The sequence below is a fragment of the Poecilia reticulata genome, chromosome 6, assembly GCF_904066995.2.
Source record: "Poecilia reticulata chromosome 6, P_reticulata-male-v2, whole genome shotgun sequence".
In the NCBI taxonomy this organism is placed as follows: domain Eukaryota; kingdom Metazoa; phylum Chordata; class Actinopteri; order Cyprinodontiformes; family Poeciliidae; genus Poecilia; species Poecilia reticulata.
Genome location: NC_088835.1, coordinates 32,212,731 through 32,235,222, shown reverse-complemented (window position 1 = coordinate 32,235,222; position 22,492 = coordinate 32,212,731). Strand labels below are relative to the sequence as shown.

Here is a 22,492-nt window from a genome sequence, read left to right as displayed (position 1 = left end):
GCCGAGCGGCGCAGCAGAAGAAGAGAACTCAGAACAGAAGAAGAAGAACTCTAATCGACTCGCATGCTCCTTTACGCGCTTCCTGTTGCCATGGAAACTGACTGACAGCAGCTCCACTAGCCGACGGAGCAGAGATTACATTACAAAACATTTCCCACAGAGACCAGAACCAAATCAATCCTGACCCGGAGCGCGACCAGAACCTTCCAGGAGGCCGACCCACCAGAACCACGACTAATCCAGGAGGTCCAGAAGAACCAGAACCACATCTGGCTCAGCTCAGGTCAGAGGTCACCAGTAAGACCAGAACCTGGCCTCAGACTGAGCAGAAACGGACCCTGAAGAAGTTCAGTCTCTGCAGAAAGCCGACCTCATTAAGAACATAAGCTAGGTTTAGGAGTGGTCTAGTCAAAGGCTGGACTTTAGGCTCCGGGGGCGAAGAAAGACTTTCCCAACCAGCTCCGCTGATCTGGAGCCGTTTCAGTCCAGCAGGCGGCGGCTTCGTTACGAGCCTCGGGTCAGAACCATTACCGGGTCGGCCGGTTCTGGCAGAAGGACCTCAGAGTAACCGGCTCAACTGGAGCTGAGATGGTGATTTATCCAGAACTAGATATAGATTATTGATATTATAGATCATTTATCACATCAGCTGCTCTGTCCACTGCAGGACGTTGTCTCTCTCCCACCCTGAGGGGACAGGAAGTGACACGGGACCATTTGTGCCTCATGTTTTATGACGGTTTATTTAAAGCTGCAGCAGCTAAAAGCGGTTTGTTCTGCCGGGTCGGGTCGGGTCGCAGCTTCATGGCTCCCGGCTTCCTGTCGGCTTCCTGTCGGCGTGCTGACGCGTGCGGCGTGTTTTCCACGCGCTGAGCGCTTCCTGCGGCGCCGCTGGTCCCGTCCAGAGGGAGCAGTTCAGGTTCATCTATGACATCATGATTACTGCGGCACCAGGAGCCAATCAGCATCTCTCATCACAACATTAACGCTGGTCAAGACCTGATGGACCAGTGATGGACCACAGGACAAGGTCTGACCCCTGGAGGACAAGGTCACACGTCCCTGGAGGACAAGGTCACGAGTTTGACCCCTGGAGGACAAGGTCACGCGTCTGACCCCTGGAGGACAAGGTCAGGCGTCTGACCCCTGGAGGACAAGGTCAGGCTGGACGGCTGAAGCTAATTAGCTTCTTAGCTTCTCACTGAGACATTTCTGGATGTGACTCATGTCGACATGTTTCCTCTCATAAAGTTTTCTAAGAGTTTTTTCACCGTGGTCAGTTTGTTCTGTCTGTGTGGAGAACCAGCCGAGCCCAGCAGAACCGAGCCCAGCAGAACCCAGCAGAACCGAGCCCAGCAGAACCCAGCAGAACCGAGCCCAGCAGAACCCAGCAGAACCGAGCCCAGCAGAACTCAGCCCAGCGAATGGCCAAAGCTCTACCGAGTTGGTAAACTCCTCCTGCAGCTGTTCAGCCAATCGCAGCTCATCAAACAGTCACCTGTCTGACCTCAGGTGATCTCCCGGCTGACCTCAGGTGACCTCCCGGCTGACCTCAGGTGATCTCCCGGCTGACCTCAGGTGTTCTCCCGGCTGACCTCAGGTGTTCTCCCGGCTGACCTCAGGTGACCTCCCGGCTGACCTCAGGTGTTCTCCCGGCTGACCTCAGGTCCGCTGTGGGGTCAGGTGACCCAGAAACACATCCAGGACTCTGGCGCCCTGCTGCTGCTGCTTCTTTCTGTCGCATCTCTCTTCTTTTCTCAGAGCTGATTTCTGATGGCGCCAAACCTTAAAATCCAGATGTTTCAGTTGCTGAAAGAAACACAGAGATCAGATTAGAATAGAGGCAGAATCAGAGAATCAGTTATTACTAGATAGCAGGCGAAGGCAATTCAACGCTGAGTTATAGTCAGAATGGCTGATTTTTGGTTGAAAACGACAACTGACGGCGGATCAACCATCCAATTCTAGCCAAGTAACCAATGTTGAGGAGATTTGAAGAGCAAGCTAACAGTTAGCTCTGCCTAACCGCCCACACTAGCAAGCTAACAGTTAGCTCTACCTCACCACCCACGCTAGCAAGCTAACAGTTAGCTCTGCCTAACCGCCCACACTAGCAAGCTAACAGTTAGCTCTACCTCACCACCCACGCTAGCAAGCTAACAGTTAGCTCTGCCTAACCGCCCACACTAGCAAGCTAACAGTTAGCTCTACCTCACCGCCCACGCTAGCAAGCTAACAGTTAGCTCTACCTCACCACCCACGCTAGCAAGCTAACAGTTAGCTCTGCCTAACCGCCCACACTAGCAAGCTAACAGTTAGCTCTGCCTAACCGCCCATCAGTGGTGGAGAAAGTACTCAAAAAATGTACTTAAGTAAAAGTACAAATACACAGTCAAAAATGTACTTAAGTAAAAGTCAAAGTACCACATTAACATTTTACTTAAGTAAAAGTAAAAAAGTCCTGGCTTTTAAAAATACTTAAGTATTAAAAGTAAAAGTACTCGCTGAATGCATTACCTAATCGCTAATATCATTAAGTGTGCCGATCGTATTTAATTTTAATACATCAGAAATGTGCCATTTTAATTAACACTACCACAGATTAAACATGTTCTTATTGTGTTTATTCTCTGTAACAGTTTAGACTTAGATATGTGATTCTATGAATCATAATTTCAGGGATGGAAACATTTTGTCTCCTGTCCTAACATAGCATGAACTTCATTAGTCACATTTATTTAGAAAGAAATCTAACTGAAAGGGGATGTAAAGAAGGTGCGGGCGGGGTGGAGGACATGCAACCAAGGAGCCACGTAGCAGAGTTGTAGTCAAGACCACCGAACCCAAGACCAAGACCAGCGCCCCACGCTAAATGACACAATAACATTAAGTTTACCTATCAAAATTGGTTTTCAGATTGATCTGAAAGATCCACATTCCCATAAAAACACCTAGATATTAAATACTTAGAGCTGAAATATATTTAACCAGTATCAATTAAAACTCACTTCATTCTGTTTTGCTTTCATCGCTGTGCTACAATCCGCAGAGGTCTCCTGCTATTCCTAGAAAAATAACGCCCTGGGTGGTTGCCCATATTGCATATGTCAGAAACCACAACTGAAACATCGCAATTAACGGTAAATAACGTTCAACTATGAACACTGTCCAACGTTCAACTTTTACTTATTCAGCGATTAAATGAATGTCTATATATATATATATATATATATATATATATATATATATAGCTACCGCAGTGTACACAAGAACAAAGAACGGCTCTCAGTGAGGCTTCAGTCCTTAGGACTTAATAAAGATCCGTCCAGAAGAATCGGATCGTTCCTGAATGTCATATCACTATATTGCAGACTTTGGTACCAGCGTTGTCCCATATCTGCGACACCTCAGTCAAAACCTCCACACAATAATTCAGCGCATGAGTGACAACTTTTTTTCATCAGATGCAACATGTGTCTCAGTACAGCTAGCTTTGCTAGCACAGATCTTACCTTTCTTTAAGCTTTCCTTCCAAGTGACGCTAAAAGTTGGACGAAGTCCCACCGTCTGTGAAAGCGAAGCTGCTGATTTTACATGTCGTCATATCAATTTATGCAGCTATTATATTATAGACAAACATCTCCTCCCGCTCAGAGGAAACCACTGCGCATGTCTGGAGCTCCGCGTGCGAGTAAAGGTGGAGGCGATGGGTGACAACAGACACTAAGTCACGTTATTGCTCGAATTTTACGGCGCCACCTTAAGTCCCTGAACTTCACATTTTAACGGAAGAAAAGAGCAACGCGACTTGGATGTAACGAGTAACGCGAGAGTTTTGTAGAAATGTAGTGAAGTAAAAAGTACAGATACTTACTGTAAAATGTAGTGGAGTAAAAGTAGAAAGTCCCCATTATTAAATCTACTTAAGTAAAGTACAGATACACGAAAACTGTACTTAAGTACAGTAACGAAGTACTTGTACTTCGTTACTTCCCACCACTGCCGCCCATGCTAGCAAGCTAACAGTTAGCTCTGCCTAACCGCCCATGCTAGCAAGCTAACAGTTAGCTCTACCTCACCGCCCACGCTAGCAAGCTAACAGTTAGCTCTGCCTAACCGCCCACACTAGCAAGCTAACAGTTAGCTCTGCCTAACCGCCCATGCTAGCAAGCTAACAGTTAGCTCTGCCTAACCGCCCACGCCAGCAAGCTAACAGGACAACCAGCATCAGTTTGGCTGGAGGATCCAGGATCTACCCGTTTGGATCGGCTCAACAGACCCAAAGCCTCCAAATGAAAACGTTACACCAACATGTTTCTGTTCTAATGAGAAACTTTTGGTTCTGAAAGCAGAAAATGAACAGCAAACAGATCCTGAGCTCAATGAGGCAGGAAACCTCACCCTAACTGACATGTTGCCGTCCCTCCTTCACCCTACCTGGGTCAGAACTGGGCCGGGTCAGAACCGATCCCAGTCAGAACAGCATTCTCCCATCTAAATGACTCTACTCCGGTGTCTAAACAAAGCACAGACACCAACATGAAGCATTAAGTGATGAAACATCCTCCTCGTCGGCCCAAACCTGGACGGTTGGGAGGAGAACTGTGATGGAAACGTGGCGGGAACCGGCGGTTTCTCCTCTAAGAACACATTCTAGCTCCCTGCTGATGGTTTAACTCCTGGTGGTCCGGTCGACCCGGTTCTACTGGACCCAGAACATCTGCTCCTCCTCCAGCTGCTCTGAATCAAACCAACCTGTTCCCCTCCTGGCCTGTGGGGGCGCTGCACCAAGAACCACTGAAGGAAACGACACCAAAACCTCTGAAGACGCTGAGAGCAACTTCCTTCTTCACCAGATGGAAACAAGATGGAGGATTTTAGCGGCTGGAGGATTTCTCTTTAGGCTAAAGACCAGGAGCCATTTCTGCTGCTAGCGCTAGGCTAGCACGTTAGCTTTGGCTGTATTTACCCAGAATGCCCTGCGCTGTAGTCCACCTCCTGCTTTTGGAGCGGTCTCTGGTCCGCTTGGCGTTCACATTGAAACCAAACCAGAGTTCAGGATGGATGAAATATGACATTGGAAACATAAGCATCAGCTCAAACAGGTGCTAAAAAATCATAAACATTTTTCAATGTGAAAACCTGAAAATTTAAAATGGCTGAAACCACAGCAGAACCCGAGTCTGACCAGAACTTCACCACTAATGGACTAAAGATGATAACTTTGTGACTACTTGCTTCATGGAGTGTTTCCCTCTCAGCTCATTCGTTCATCTCAAGTGTTCATAACGGAGGATTCCACTGAGCATGCTCAGTGGCGGCAGGATGATTTGGCCTGATCTCTGCTCAGTCAGAACCAGGCGGTGTGGAAACCGACCCACCGCGTTTCTGGAGCCGATCCTGGAGACGTTCCGCAGAGAGCGGCCCTGCGGCAGCAGAGACCAGTGGGGCGACCCCCTGCAGCCGCCCCCCTGCAGCCGACCCCCTGCAGCCGACCCCCTGCAGCCGCCCCCCTGCAGCCGACCCCCTGCAGCAGACCCCCTGCAGCCGACCCCCTGCAGCCGCCCCCCCCCAGCCGCCCCCTGCAGCCGCCCCCCGCAGCCAACCCCCTGCAGCCGCCCCCCCGCAGCCGCCCCCCCGCAGCCGCCCCCTGCAGCCGCCCCCCTGCAGCCGACCCCCTGCAGCCGACCCCCTGCAGCAGACCCCCTGCAGCCGACCCCCTGCAGCAGACCCCCTGCAGCAGACCCCCTGCAGCAGACCCCCTGCAGCCGACCCCCTGCAGCCGCCCCCCTGCAGCCGCCCCCCTGCAGCTGACCCCCTGCAGCTGACCCCCTGCAGCCGCCCGGGTCAAAGTCATTGTCACCAGGCTCCACGGCTCCAGAACTGACCAAAAGCTGCCAACATTTGTGATTCAAATAGAGACTTCAGGTCCGAAGTAGAAAAGATTCTGAGGAAACAAATTCCTGAAAGGATAAGTGGAGCAGGGTTCCCTTTTGGAAAACCATTTTCCCAGTTTTACATCACAAAGGTGAGGGATTAGGCCGAACGTCCCCTGGGGGGAGGAGCCAAAAGTTTCTGCTATGGAAAACATTTCAGATCAGTTCATCCATCTACGAGATCAAACTGCTTCCTTTGCATCCCAGCTAAACCAGTCAGCTGTTGTGTTTGGTGACAGACGCAGCAGGACCACCTGGTGGTTACAGGCTGCTGGACGCAGCGCTGGGAAGGTTCCAGACGTCTGAAGCAGCAGAAGACAAACCTAATGAGGCGCCGCTCATCGCCACCCAGCTGCCCGCTCAGCATCCTCTCCAACTTCATTTCTCAGGTTCCTGCTGAGACTGGAGGGCCGAGCGGCTAATCCAATCAGCTGCAGAGGGTCGACTGCTGCCAGACGCCCAGATCAGGTCTGAAAGGATCAAACTAGCAGGAAACATGAACCTGCTCTGAGAAATGCTAAATAAACTCTATTAGTTATTATGATCGTTTCCTTCTCTGAACAACAACAACAACCTTTGTGTTCTGGGTTTTCAGCTTAAAAATGACGGATTCTGTCTGCGGCGATGGATGAGCTCATGAGTTCAAGACAAAAACTTAAAAACTAGAATTTATAGTAAAGTAAAGAAGTTTAGTCACATCAGTGGGAGAATCTGGGATTTTCTGCTTCCTTCACTTAAAAACAGAAGCTAAAACGGGAGTCATGTTGAGACGTTTGATCAAACTGAAGTTAAATATCCTTTATGCTGTTGTTAGTTATGTCATCACCACACCAGCTTCATTCTGGGCGTCGCTGAACGTCTATAATCTGGATTATTTCCTTGGATCATTCAAACCAACGGCTGGACAGTCTGGATCGGGGTCAGAGTCTGGACTTTGGGAGTTTCTGCTGCGTGTTGCCGAGGGCGACTCCGCGGCAGGCTCTGGTTTACGCAAGCTAGCTGTATCGGTTAGCATGAACAGATGCTAAAGCTAGCAGCTTTACTGCTGGTTCTGAGGCCAGAAGCGACTCGTCTCTGTGAGGCTGGGAAGGAAATGATGTTTGCTGATGGTAAGAAGCATTAGAACCAAAATGTTAGAGAGCAAAAATGTATTTATGTAACAAAACTTTGACTATACCACAGCCTCACTGCACAGCTTTGATCTAACGAGCTGCTTGTAGTTTTTACAGAAGCATCGTGAGCTTCAGGGCGCTGGAGGGGACGGACCTGTAAACAGGCCGACACACACACACACACACACACACACACACACACACACACACACACACACACACACACACACACACACACACACACACACACACACACACACACACACACACACCACACACACACACCTACACACAGACACACACACACACCACACACACACACACACACACACACACACACACACACACACACACACACACACGCACACACTAGAGGTGGAACTCACCAACCTGCTCCCAAACTGCCCGTTTGGCTTCAGAGTTTGGACAGGAGAATGGCCGGGGGTCAAAGGGTAAGGCTTCTTTCCCAGCATCGTCTTTAAGAGCATCGGGTCTGAGGGGGCAGCGGCGCAGGGCGGGGGCCGACCCCGACCCCCCCCAGTGTGATGGACGGCTGAGCAGCAGCAACTGGGAAGAGGAGGCCGTCCTTCATCACCGCCCCACTGACCCCACACATGCATCAGCAACCAGCTCACAGCTACACCCTGACGACCTCTGACCCCTGGGGCAGGAAGCACCCTGACGACCTCTGACCCCTGAGGCAGGAAATGTCATGACCCCTGACCTCTGGGGTCACCATTGGGTAGCTTTAAAGCAGCAGACCCCAGACATTGTGATTTAAGCATCATGGCGATGATGACATGGTGAAGGCGGAGCTTCTTAAAGAGACAGAGGCCCAATTCCATGGATCATGCGCTAATCATCAGAGGAGGCGGCGCCGACCCATCGAGGCGTCGGAGCGTTTTTACAGAACGACGAGGATTCAGCCGCTCCAAACGCCAAACTCAACTTCTGATGAACGGAGATGCTGCAGTGGAGCCAGCTGGGCTCAGACTGGGATTAAACTGGGATTAAACTGGGCTCAGACTAGGATTAAACTGCGTTCAGACTGGAATCAAACTGGGATTAAACTGGAATCAAACTGGGTTCAGACTAGGATTAAACTGGGCTAAGACTGGGATTAAACTGGGCTAAGACTGGGATTAAACTGGGCTCAGACTGGGATTAAACTGGGCTAAGACTGGGATTAAACTGGGCTCAGACTGGGATTAAACTGGGCTAAGACTGGGATTAAACTGGGCTCAGACTGGGATTAAACTGGGCTAAGACTGGGATTAAACTGGGCTCAGACTAGGATTAAACTGCGTTCAGACTGGAATCAAACTGGGATTAAACTGGAATCAAACTGGGTTCAGACTAGGATTAAACTGGGCTAAGACTGGGATTAAACTGGGCTCAGACTGGGATTAAACTGGGTTCAGACTGGGATTAAACTGGGCTCAGACTAGGTTCAGACTGGGCTCAGACTGGGATTAAACTGGGCTCAGACTGGGATTAAACTGGGATTAAACTGGAATCAAACTGGGTTCAGACTGGGATTAAACTGGGATTAAACTGGGCTCAGACTAGGATTAAACTGCATTCAGACTGGAATCAAACTGGGATTAAACTGGAATCAAACTGGGTTCAGACTAGGATTAAACTGGGCTAAGACTGGGATTAAACTGGGCTCAGACTGGGATTAAACTGGGTTCAGACTGGGATTAAACTGGGCTCAGACTAGGTTCAGACTGGGCTCAGACTGGGATTAAACTGGGCTCAGACTGGGATTAAACTGGGCTCAGACTGGGATTAAACTGGGCTCAGACTGGGATTAAACTGGGCTCAGACTGGGATTAAACTGGGTTCAGACTGGGATTAAACTGGGCTCAGACTAGGTTCAGACTGGGCTCAGACTGGGATTAAACTGGGTTCAGACTGGGTTTAAACTGCGTTCAGACTGGGCTTAAATTGGGCTCAGACTGGGATTAAACTGGGCTCAGACTGGGATTAAACTGGGCTCAGACTGGGATTAAACTGGGCTCCAGGAGTCCAGGAGGAGAACCTGAGCCGGCTCAGCTGGTTCTGTCAGGAGAAACGGGTCCAAATCCCAGCAGCACCACGAGTTTCTTTCTCCAGCTGTGCAGCTTAAAGGACAATTCCACACAATACTTGATTGTAAAGGAAATGAAGCAAATAGGACCTGACCTGAAACAGAAAGAGTTCTGTTTGGTTTCACGTCAGTTTGTGAAAAAGGGTGAATGTAATTACGTGGTTTCATCTGAGGATTGGTTCTGGACTCCAGAGCGATGCTTCTGCAGAGATCCAGAACGGAGGCAGCGCCCCGTTAGCGTGACGTTCCCAGTAAAAGAGGAGCTGAGTGAATGACAGCAGACTGATGAGGCTTCTGATCTTTCTAACCCCGTTTCCCTCTGCACACATAGACACCAGCAGTTTGTGTGTCATCTGACCCATAAACCCTCCATTCAGCGAGCGGCTGCTGAATGGAGGGAACGTTGTTACACGCATGTTCTAATTTTACAGAAGGATTAAACACATGGCTCACGTTTAAAACGCGATACATGAAACGTGCTGAAAAATCTAAATGTGTCACGAATGATCGGTTCATTACGTTGAATAAATGTTGAATCAACAAAAAGTCCATTTTCTGCTCTTCCCTCCAGAAAACGCCTCAGATCACAGAACTGATGGGCGACTGACTGTCGGTCGTTATAAACTCCAAAAACTGTCCAGTCGTCTTAAAAACAGTCAAACCAAACTTTTATTCAAATGTATTCATGTTTTATCTGCACTGCAAATGACTGTTAGGTTTGTTTCCAGGTCAAGTTATGACTAATAATGCAAATATAAAATGAGAAACAGCCTGAGAGTCTGAGAGCCTGACAGCCTGACAGCCTGACAGCCTGACAGCCTGAGAGCCTGACAGCCTGACAGCCTGACAGCCTGACAACCTGACAGCCTGACAGCCTGACAACCTGACAGCCTGACAGCCTGACAACCTGACAGCCTGAGAGCCTGACAGCCTGACAGCCTGAGAGCCTGAGAGCCTGACAGCCTGACAACCTGACAGCCTGACAACCTGACAGCCTGACAGCCTGACAGCCTGAGAGCCTGAGAGCCTGACAGCCTGACAGCCTGACAGCCTGACAGCCTGACAGCCTGACAACCTGACAGCCTGACAGCCTGACAACCTGACAGCCTGAGAGCCTGACAACCTGACAGCCTGACAGCCTGACAACCTGACAGCCTGAGAGCCTGACAGCCTGACAACCTGACAACCTGACAACCTGACAGCCTGACAACCTGACAGCCTGACAGCCTGAGAGCCTGACAGCCTGACAGCCTGACAGCCTGACAACCTGACAGCCTGAGAGCCTGACAACCTGACAGCCTGACAGCCTGACAACCTGACAGCCTGAGAGCCTGACAACCTGACAGCCTGACAGCCTGACAGCCTGACAGCCTGACAGCCTGACAGCCTGACAGCCTGAGAGCCTGACAACCTGACAGCCTGACAGCCTGACAACCTGACAGCCTGAGAGCCTGACAACCTGACAGCCTGACAGCCTGACAGCCTGAGAGCCTGACAGCCTGACAGCCTGACAGCCTGACAACCTGACAGCCTGAGAGCCTGACAACCTGACAGCCTGACAGCCTGACAACCTGACAGCCTGAGAGCCTGACAGCCTGACAGCCTGACAGCCTGACAGCCTGACAGCCTGACAACCTGACAGCCTGACAGCCTGACAGCCTGACAACCTGACAGCCTGAGAGCCTGACAACCTGACAGCCTGACAGCCTGACAACCTGACACCCTGACAGCCTGACAACCTGACAGCCTGAGAGCCTGACAGCCTGACAGCCTGACAACCTGACAGCCTGAGAGCCTGACAGCCTGACAGCCTGAGAGCCTGAGAGCCTGACAACCTGACAGCCTGACAACCTGACAGCCTGACAACCTGAGAGCCTGAGAGCCTGACAACCTGAGAGCCTGACAACCTGAGAGCCTGAGAGCCTGACAGCCTGACAACCTGAGAGCCTGAGAGCCTGACAACCTGAGAGCCTGACAGCCTGAGAGCCTGAGAGCCTGAGAGCCTGACAGCCTGACAGCCTGAGAGCCTGACAGCCTGAGAGCCTGAGAGCCTGACAGCCTGAGAGCCTGACAGCCTGAGAGCCTGACAGCCTGAGAGCCTGACAGCCTGAGAGCCTGAGAGCCTGACAGCCTGACAGCCTGAGAGCCTGACAGCCTGAGATCCTGAGAACCTGACAGCCTGACAGCCTGAGAGCCTGACAGCCTGACAGCCTGAGAGCCTGAGAGCCTGAGAGCCTGACAGCCTGACAGCCTGACAGCCTGAGAGCCTGACAGCCTGAGAGCCTGAGAGCCTGAGAGCCTGAGAGCCTGAGAGCCTGACAGCCTGAGAGCCTGACAGCCTGAGAGTCTGAGAGCCTGAGAGCCTGACAGCCTGAGAGCCTGACAGCCTGAGAGCCTGAGAGCCTGAGAGCCTGAGAGCCTGACAGCCTGAGAGCCTGACAGCCTGAGAGCCTGAGAGCCTGACAGCCTGAGAGTCTGACAGCCTGAGAGTCTGAGAGCCTGACAGCCTGACAGCCTGAGAGTCTGACAGCCTGAGAGTCTGACAGCCTGAGAGTCTGAGAGCCTGAGAGCCTGACAGCCTGACAGCCTGACAGCCTGACAGCCTGACAGCCTGACAACCTGACAGCCTGACAGCCTGACAGCCTGAGAGCCTGAGAGCCTGACAGCCTGAGAGTCTGAGAGCCTGACAGCCTGACAGCCTGAGAGTCTGAGAGCCTGAGAGCCTGAGAGCCTGACAGCCTGACAGCCTGACAGCCTGACAACCTGAGAGCCTGACAGCCTGACAGCCTGAGAGCCTGACAGCCTGAGAGTCTGAGAGTCTGAGAGTCTGAGAGCCTGACAGCCTGACAGCCTGAGAGTCTGACCAGGTGGTGATTTCTCTTCCCAACTCAACAACTGAGTGTCTTCATAACCAATCAGGAGATCACTAAACACACCAATCAACTGCTTTAATGTTCTGGATCCACAGAACATGTCGTCTGTGAACTGAGTCTGAGTTCAGGACTGACCTGCTTTCACGGGCCTGACTGGGCCCACAGTACCAAGGAGCCTCCATGACTCCCTATTTCATTCTAATTATGAGACGAATGAGTCTAACTATGGTCTACTGCACTCTTCAAAAGGGGAAAGACAGGTGAAACAGATGAGTTGGTTTTCATAAGTCAGGACTGGCAGTGAGCAAACGGACTTCCCCTAAATGTTCCCGTTTGATTCAACAGTTTAAACCTGAAACCGAGACAAACAGACAGAACAGGGACTGCAGTTCCTCTGGCTGCTCCTCACAGGGTCACGATGGTAAAAACGCCTCCAACGCTCTTTCAGAAAATAGTTTTCACCATCAGATTAAACCTCCACAATACAAAATGTAACTATTGTAAGTTTAAATATACAGTAATTCACTTTCACCTGCTGCAATGAAACCAAAAGTCAAACTGGGGTTTTCTGAATTCATCGTCTGTAAAAAAGACAATGAACAAAAATGGAAGCCAGATATTTGTGAAACATTTAAAAAGCTCACGGAACAAAGAGAACCTGCATCTTCATCAGCCGTTAGCCGTCCTGCCTGCAGTCTGAAGCTTTATCAGCCACCAGGCTGCCGTCAAACGCAGTTTAACGCTTAGCATCAATTCTTAGGCTAATGCTAGTCAGCCGTGCTAACCCTGCTAGGCTAAAACGGGACTTTCAGGCTGCAGCAGCTCTTTGGGTACCGTGACTCAAACAGCTGGACTCACTGGACCTCATTACTCAAACAGCTGGACCTCATTACTCAAACAGCTGGACCTCATTACTCAAACAGCTGGACCTCATTACTCAAACAGCTGGACTCACTGGACCTCATTACTCAAACAGCTGGACCTCATTACTCAAACAGCTGGACCTCATTACTCAAACAGCTGGACTCACTGGACCTCTTTACTCAAACAGCTGGACCTCGTTACTCAAACAGCTGGACCTCGTTACTCAAACAGCTGGACCTCGTTACTCAAACAGCTGGACCTTTTACTGGTTCCACAGTGGGAGGTGATCAGTGGTAAGATGTGGAACCAGCATCATTATTAAATATCAGTTTAGCAGCTCGTTAGCTGCTCTGTAACGGCTAACGAGCCCAGCTAGCTGCTAGCATCTTAAACCAGTATGAAATAACACTCACCAAATTGTAAGGAGCCGTTTGGTACCGAGGTGCTGCTGCACCTCCAGACTTTTCTATGCTTTGGTCTGAACCGTTAAAGGACGAGGACATCAACAGCTCCTCCTGCTGCTGCTGCTCAGACATGGGACTCAGATTATCACTTCATCATAGAGCAGCCATCAGAGAAAAAACGGATTTGGTAAAAAGTTTACTCAAGTACTGAGTAACAGATTATATAATCATTATTTTAATATTTAAAAGTTACATCAGTTGGACAGAAATATAAAGTTAAGAGGAAATTTTGGCATTTTAAGCACAAAAGTTAGAATAACTCATAACAAAAATTAAAATCAGGCGAAATAAAATATTTCCAAATCTTTCAATGTAACACTAACAAAAACTGCAGGTGTGTGTCTGTCGGGTGAATCTTTGGATCAAACATGTTTGTTTTTATTCAGTTGATTAGGAAGAAAATCCAGAAGTTTGGATGATGATGAGAATGAATCAAGGAAAAAGTGCAGTTAAAAATATCCCTAAGTTTTTTTCTTTTACAGTTACTGGACTAAATGTAACTAGTCGTACCCAGATGTGATCATGGCAGACCGTGAGCAGCTCCTGGCTGCAGACCGTGAGCAGCTTCTGGCTGCGCTGCAGACCGTGAGCAGCTCCTGGCTGCGCTGCAGACCGGGAGCAGCTCCTGGCTGCGCTGCAGACCGTGAGCAGCTCCTGGCTGCAGACCGTGAGCAGCTCCTGCCTGCGCTGCAGACCGTGAGCAGCTCCTGGCTGCGCTGCAGACCGGGAGCAGCTCCTGGCTGCGCTGCAGACCGTGAGCAGCTCCTGGCTGCAGACCGTGAGCAGCTCCTGGCTGCAGACCGTGAGCAGCTCCTGGCTGCAGACCGTGAGCAGCTCCTGGCTGCAGACCGTCAGCAGCTCCTGGCTGCAGACCGTGAGCAGCTCCTGGCTGCGCTGCAGACCGTGAGCAGCTCCTGGCTGCGCTGCAGACCGTGAGCAGCTCCTGGCTGCAGACCGTGAGCAGCTCCTGGCTGCAGACCGTGAGCAGCTCCTGGCTGCAGACCGTGAGCAGCTCCTGGCTGCAGACCGTGAGCAGCTCCTGGCTGCAGACCGTCAGCAGCTCCTGGCTGCAGACCGTGAGCAGCTCCTGGCTGCGCTGCAGACAGTGAGCAGCTCCTGGCTGCAGACCGTGAGCAGCTCCTGCCTGCGCTGCAGACCGTGAGCAGCTCCTGGCTGCGCTGCAGACCGGGAGCAGCTCCTGGCTGCGCTGCAGACCGTGAGCAGCTCCTGGCTGCAGACCGTGAGCAGCTCCTGGCTGCAGACCGTGAGCAGCTCCTGGCTGCAGACCGTCAGCAGCTCCTGGCTGCAGACCGTGAGCAGCTCCTGGCTGCGCTGCAGACCGTGAGCAGCTCCTGGCTGCGCTGCAGACAGTGAGCAGCTCCTGGCTGCAGACCGTGAGCAGCTCCTGGCTGCGCTGCAGACCTTGAGCAGCTCCTGTCTGCGCTGCAGACCGTGAGCAGCTCCTGGCTGCGCTGCAGACCGTGAGCAGCTCCTGGCTGCGCTGCAGACCGTGAGCAGCTCCCGGCTGCAGACCGTGAGCAGCTCCTGGCTGCGCTGCAGACCGTGAGCAGCTCCTGGCTGCGTCCCGCCACACATCGGACCGCCAGCCGGTCGCTCTGAGCCCAACCTCTGGCCACGTCCAGTACGAATGTAAAACAGTCTCTGCTCTTCTTCTTCTGCTCCATCTGAAACACTTTCACGCCTTAAAATAACACGACTGAAACTTTTCCTTCCCATTCAGATTTATTTGATCGAAAAGGTGAAAGGTCATATCAACACAGGTTCATTTACTTAAGTAACAACCAATTTGCTGCTAGAGGAAATCCTGATTTAATAAACCATCCCAGATATCCTCCTTAGAGCTGCGTAGCCAATCAGCTTCTTCATACGGCAGCGGGACGTGTGAAAGTTTTTAAAAATTATAGAAACTACTGATCCCATCTGTTCCAGACTTTATTTCCTGTTTTTACACCAGACAAAAACATGATATATGACTTTGCTGGTTTTGTTGTTTTACAGACTCTTCCATGGTGTCTTGTTGTTTCTGATTCCATGGTCTCCTTGCTGCGTGTCGACGGGACGCCCGGCGGCTCGCCGCCCCATCAGAGGCGGGCCGACCCTCCAGCTGGAACACAGCAGCTTTGATATCCCTGCTGGTAAACGCTGGTTACCTCAAGCACACATTGAACTGAGGTACGGACAGCAGAGAACCTCTGAAACAGGAGTTATGGAGAGATGGCTGTGAACGTTTTCCTTTTGAAGTGAAACATTCCTGTGTGCCTGAGCTCCCTCCGCCGGGCTTCCTCTCAGTTCCATGTGGTATTTGTCCCCAGCTATGATCCACAGTGGGAGCGCAAGCTGCAAACTTTCCCAAGGATACCATGCAGCCACATGCCAGCCCTCACCACCAGCGGGGGCGCTGTCTCCAAGCACCGAGCTGAACTCGGAGCGCCTGAAGGCATCACTGCAGGTGGGACCGACCTTACGCTTCTCCTCATGCTGGTCTCCGCTGGAGGCTGATTACAGTCAGATTGGCTCTGACCAGCGGTCATTAAACGTTTATTGCCCCTAATTTGACGTCCAGCCACGTCTTAACGCAAGGCATCATATCTGAAATGGGGATTATGACCGGTGCTCCTCTGGGTCATTCGCTGGAGACCAGAACTTTGTAACTGATTGTGTTTCTGCTTTCAGAGAGCAGAGCTGCTGAAAGCTACAAATAAAAGCCCAGCCTGTGTTCCCATTGGCCAATTTCAAAGCACTCATGTTCATTTCCTTCCTGGTTGGGTCGTTCATGTATGATCGCATCTTAAACCACTGCTTACTTTAAGTAAATCATATGAGTGTTTTTCACTACAAGATCTGGAAGAAATAATTGGCCGTTGATCCAAACAGACCAATTTTCCTTTATTTGGATCGGAACAATTAAAGGAATCATTGTTCCTCTTTAAATGCATCTAAGATGAAAAATCCCATGTTTGTGTCTCTAAGCAGGTAATTTGACATTTGATCCATCCACAGGGAAAATGTTCAACCTTTTTTCTGCTGGTTTTAAAACTACAACCTCCATCAAGGAGCTTAAATATTAGCTTTTATAATATGGTCAGTATTTCTTTACATAACTGAATTAAAAAGAAAAGCCAATGAGTTTGTAACACAGATCTTAGAAAGAAAACCGTGTGTGTGTGTGTGTGTGTGTGTGTGTGTGTGTGTGTGTGTGTGTGTGTGTGTGTGTGTGTGTGTGTGTGTGTGTGTGTGTGTGTGTGTGTTCTGCTACCATCCTGCAACTACTTTTCATACAATTCTGTTCTTTCATTAAAACATTTGGAAAAAGAGGAAAATACTTGACATGTTCTGATATTACTGTGTAACTTTTTCCCCTTTTCCGTCTTCTGGGATCCGTTCCCGCCTAACTCCTCTGATCAGGCACTAAAACTCGAGTGTTGCAGGACCTTAAGGTCCTTCCAGGAACAGTGAGCCGTCTGCAGCTCTCCTGCATCTTGAAGCCCAATAAACAATCTGGACGTCTCTGCACATCCACATATGGCCTCACAACTGGAGCTGCTCTGTGTGTGTGTGTGTGTGTGTGTGTGTCCTCTGCATCGTGGGTCTCCAGTTGTGTGGGTAACCCGAAGCTTTGGCCAGTTGCTGCAGATGGTGAGAGCAGAGCAGGGCGGCTCAGCAGAGGAAGTGTTGCTGTCACCAGCTGGCTCAGGCGCAGCAGTCGGTAAGACGAGCGCAGCAACAGGAACGCGTGGGTGACATGTGGGCTGCAGAGGCCCCTGATGTCTGCCAGGGCAACTGTTGGGACGACGCGCTGAGGCTGCTTGCATGTTGCTTCTAGGTACTGCGCTCGTACTCACAGCTGCATGGGTGCGTGTGAGACGGAGGTTTGATGGCGGCTCATGCAGTCAGAGCTTCATCTGGTTTGACCTGCAGCTCTAGTTTCAGTCTGGTCTGAATATTCCCAATGTCCGTACGCTGAACCTGCAGACACCTGAGTTTAGCACCCAGCTAATCCATGAAAACACTTTACTTCTGATTTTGCTTATGCCTCTACTGTCTGACTCAGATGTGAAGCAGTCTGGATGTTTAGGTGCTTTAGCTGAGCGAATGTTTGGCCCCGAGGGATTCAGACCTGAAGTCAGTTAGGAGGATGCAGCCAGAGACCTCGACTACCAGTAAAACTAAAACAAGAACACATTTCCTGTAACACACCTTCATTCTCCTCCCATTTCTAGTATTCATGAGCGCATGTGCTTCTGTCTGTGCAATAAATATCTCTGCACGGCCTCCTGGTGTTACTGGGTTCACACGTTCGCTCCTGAGCCTGGAGGGTTTCTGCAACATGCAGTAAAACCGTGAAAACACCTCGCTGCACCTGATCAGGGTTCGGCTCAGAGGTCAGGGACAGTTTAGGGATTTTGCTGCAAGCTGCAGAAGATATGACACGCTTCATTTTCCAGCAGCTTTTTTTTCCAAACAAATGCTTCTGTTTCCACATAAATCTTTCCATATTTACATCAACGTTTATAAAAAGTCCGAGGCCAACATTCCCGTCCTCTCATCATGTCATCCCACCCTTTCCTAGACGCAGTCATTGTTAGGTCAAACCATCATTATATCCCAGAAACAAAGGAGATTGTCCTGTACAACAAAAAACCTGACATCATCTCTGTTTTCAACGTCTTTTTGGGTTTAAATTTAGCCGCAGCGCTGCCACCCTCCAAGCTTCAGATAACGGAGGCCTTGTTGGAGACGGCAGAGGCCCAATCAGAGCTCCTGGAGAAAGGATGAAGGCTGGGGGGGTGATGAGCCGCCGCAGTCGTCTCCAGTCGTCCGGCCCAATAGGACCTGCCTCTTCCTGCCTCTGTCCTGCAATCCGTCTTTCTCCTTATCAAAAGGGAACGTCGGTACGTCGGAACGAGGATACGTCATGCAGACCAGGGCTGCAACATGCTAGGAAAACATGAAACTGATGAAGCTGCCATGGATATTTCTCAGACCCCATTATGACCAACTCACATAATTCAACACAGAGAGAGTCGGAGCAAATCAACCCCCTGCAGTTCAGCTCATGATTTTCAAACGTTCTTCAGAGGAACGGCTGAAACACAGAGTAATCAGATTACTGCTGCTTTCACTGCTGCTATGCATCTTTCACCTTTGGTAATTGTGCTGATTGTCTAGAGGCCCATCTCTGCGATTAGGCTCTGGTCATCAATAATTTACCGGTCATCAGGCCTCAGAAACTTGTAGCTGTCCCAACTGACCCTGAAAATCAACGACTGCGTCATAACAAGCAGAGAAAGGATGAAGACGTTGGATGAGTGCTTCCAGCAGGTGCTCTGAGTCTCAGGGGAAAAGGTGACAAGGAACGTTTCTCATCACAAAGTGAGACGACTTTCATCATTCAAGAATCTCTCTGGTTTACTGAGGTTTGAGTAAATGTCGCTGCTCGCATTTTATCCAAAACTGTGAAATGTTTAGTCCAGCAGCGTCGACCCGTCACTGGTTGCCTGGTCTGGTCCCAGCAGACTTTCACCTTCCAGACTGAGATGGTGGCTTCACATCCGTCTGGCCTTCTACACCTGTACGCTTCGTCTCCATGTTCTCTGATCTCATCTCTGGTAGAAATCCCTAAAGCCAGGAGAGCATTTGGAGTCTGCTCGTTCCTTCCATTCCCATCTGGGTGGAACGATCTCCCTCCAGGCCCCAGGCGGCCATGTTCTGTGGAGGTTTCTGAAGCAAAGCTAAAGATACACTTGTTTTCTAATGCGTCTTAATTTTGTACCTATAGTTGTTTCAGCACTTTGTGTGAAAGTCCTTTATGACTAAAGTTATAGTTATTATTAGGAAATGTGAGTCAAAGTGAAACCGCATCCCCCAGAGAGTCCGTCTCCAACGTCCACCATGACAGTTGTTGGGTCATCTGGATTCAGGAACTCGCTTTCTGATTGGCTACCGGTGTCATTCGCTACCGGTGTCATTCAGCAGGCTGTGCAGCTGAACTCATCAGGAAGAGCGCCACCTGCAGACTGGCGGTCCTCTGCTCAGACAGCAGCTGCTCTGACTCCTCTGAGATCAGACAACCGACACCAACAGATGCTGTGACCCACTCTGGACCCGCCCCGCTCTGGACCCACTCTGGGCCCGACCCGCTCTGGGCCCACTCTGGACCCGACCCGCTCTGGACCCGACCCGCTCTGGACCCGACCCGCTCTGGACCCGACCCGCTCTGGACCCGCTCCGGCTCGGCTACCTGGCCTGATGCGCCATCAGCTCCTCCCAGGCCGTCGCCTCCTGCTGACTCAGCAGTGAAGCCGTTTGTGAAAGTCTGACTACAAACTGGATGATTTTCCTCCATCGTTGCTGTTAATATAGAAATAAAGTGAATAGAGCTGCTAACTTAGATTTCATGTAACTGAATGGAGGTTCAGCTTCCAGCAGAAAGGAGGATTTCCCTCCAACTAATGATTAAACAGATAAATCCAAATAAAATCACGGTAAAAATAGTTTCAGTGATTCTTGATAAAAGGGACAAAATGGGTTTTAATTTTCCCTTTTTTGTTATTTCTCAACCTTATTTATGCAAATATGACAAATAATGTTTTGTAAATGTAAAGATGCTAAGCTACAGGCTCCCAGCTGCAACATTTTTTTAAAATTACGTTTTTAATGGACCTGACCCAAAACGCTGTCATCACCATCTGACAAAAATAAATAAAAAATAATTTTTAATGACCCTGTTAGTGATATTTTTACTAATTTTACAGAGAAATGATTCTCAAGAAACAAAATAAATATTATTTAAAACAAAAAAACAAAAAGTCCATCTGATGGATTGACACAGAACTGAAGGTGACAAACTGGTGAGTAAAATGAAAAACTTGGTACATGTGAAGTAATGAAATTTATGTAAAATTACATTAAAATGAATTAATTACGCATTTAAGTGAGATTTGACAACAATTTCACTGAAAGAGTCAGAAAAACTCTGATGGAGTTGACGAAATGCCAAGCTACCTCAGTTTATATGATGTTACTCTGAAGGAGGCCATGTTGTAGCTCATCAGGTCCATGAAATCTTTACATTTTACCAAAATTAAGCTTTTATTTCACAAAATGCCATCAAAGTTTTGTAAATTATCAGTTATGGTGTTGACACGTCATGGTTGTGATGAACAACTTGGGAATAAAAAGAAGAAAAAACTAAAGAATAACTTAAGCTAACCGGAGCTAACTAGCCCTATTAGCAAAGGAAGAAACAGGAAGTGGTCATGGGGTCCTCAGAAGTTCTGGTGCCCCCAATAATGCCTGATTTTTTTACATTCTTTTCATGTCTGACGGTGTTGACAAAAACTAGGGACAAATTTCCATGGAGTTGGAAAATATATAAAAAAGATTTTAAATTTAATTTATTGATACCTTTATAATTATTTATGACTACTTATACTTGTCATAATATATAATTGTAGTATTTCTTTAATTGTTTTAAACTATTATAATGTATTGAGTTCTGATCCTGGACAAGGGATTTTACAGGCATCATCCACCGACTACAATGTTTAAAATAAAATAATATTCCGCAAACACCTGGAAAATATACATTGTTGTGATCACATGGCCCAGGTTAGTTTAGTCAGATATTTGAAAAATTATATTTTTCTATATTTTATTCACATTTTGTTTTTTATGCATAGGACCAGTTTGTCCCTATTCTGAAGAATCACTGATTTAATGTAAGGTGAAAACATTCATCCTGCCTCCTGTGGTTTGGTTTGCTAGAAACTTCCTCACCGTCTTAAAGACATATTAATAAACTGATCTGTATTTTTAGCTTCTATCTGCCACATCCCGACAGCCAGAGCTGCGAACAGCAGCTGCTTTCTGAGTAATGTGAACATGCGATGCTACATGCGAGCTGCAGAGGCGAGAGACGCCACCACTGAAGAAAAAACAGCAAAACCAAGATGACTCAGGCTCTGAAGAGCAGCAGCGACCAGCGCTAAGCGTCTTTCCCATTCAGCGCATATCAGAATGCCGCTCCATACAATCACCAACAATTGGTCGCACTTCCTGCAGGACTTTCCCAGGCAGCGGCGCTGTCCCCGGCTGCCTCCCTTGCCTGCAGTGCTGAGGTATCATATCTGGCCTCATTGTGCGCATTGGGGGGATTTCCAGCCGCTGAAACGCTGAGCCGCTCACCGACCTCTGGGCGCAGTGTGGGAACAGAGGATCCGTGGAGGACGGCAGGGCGTCGTCAGCAGCGAAACGCAGATCTGAAATGACACCAGGCTGGACGGAAGGCCGGAAACCGGTCTAGACTGTCGGGTTCACCTGGAGGGTCAACGCTCATTCCCAAATGCACTCGGGAAGCTGAAGAACCCGGATGCTATGCTAGCTGACGCGCCATCGCCTGCTGTTTGCAAAGCAGCCAATCCAGAAGCGCCACTTGTTTGCCACTGATTGGCTGAATCCCCAGATCCTAGCTTCTGTGCTAACGCTACGACGTTTCACCGTGTGTATTAATACATGTTAACGTGTATTTGGTGTTTGAACTCTAGTGTTTCAGAGGAGATCTCACAAGGTCACAGGCCGTCTGGAGTTTAGATCGGGCCTAAGGAATATAATCTGACCCGGTCCAAACCCGGTCCATCAAAACTTCTTAACCGTAATTCAGAGTTAACTAGTCCCAACATGTTATTTATATACGTCCAATCTGTGACTTCGCCCTCTGCTGGATTAGAAGTGGAACTTCTCCAGATATTAGCTTTAGCTTAGCCCGCTAGTGAAAGCTTAGCCCCGCCTCCGGACCCATTTAAAGAAAGTCGCCAAAGTGGGCGGAGCCACGAGACACTGAGGGTGTGGTCAAGAGTTTGGATGAGTAGCGATGGATTAATGATCCATCACAATGAGGCGTCACGAAGCGTTTCACCAAACTACTGATACGGTGTCACTGAATACTGACCCCTGCTGGACATCAAAAATCCCTACAAGTACATTTAAAATATCTTTAGATGCAGTCAATAAATAACGTGAAAATCTCAGATCGCACAGACGAGGCTGGGGCACAAGTAAATTATAAGGACAGGTGGAAGAGGTTTGGATAGACAGTCTTCCGGTTGTCCAGAGGATCCTGGCAGTATTT

The 22,492-nt window shown here is 49.3% G+C and overlaps 1 protein-coding gene across 1 annotated transcript in view; it reads right to left on the bottom strand.

Moving 5' to 3' along the window:
- Positions 1-22,492, bottom strand: part of ccnd2a (cyclin D2, a) — a 99,751-nt gene that overhangs the window by 60,439 nt on the left and 16,820 nt on the right. Inside the window, exon 2 of the mRNA XM_081608417.1 lies at positions 1,508-1,809. The gene's annotated coding sequence lies outside the window, so the exon portion shown is untranslated. The remainder of the gene's footprint in view (positions 1-1,507; positions 1,810-22,492) is intronic.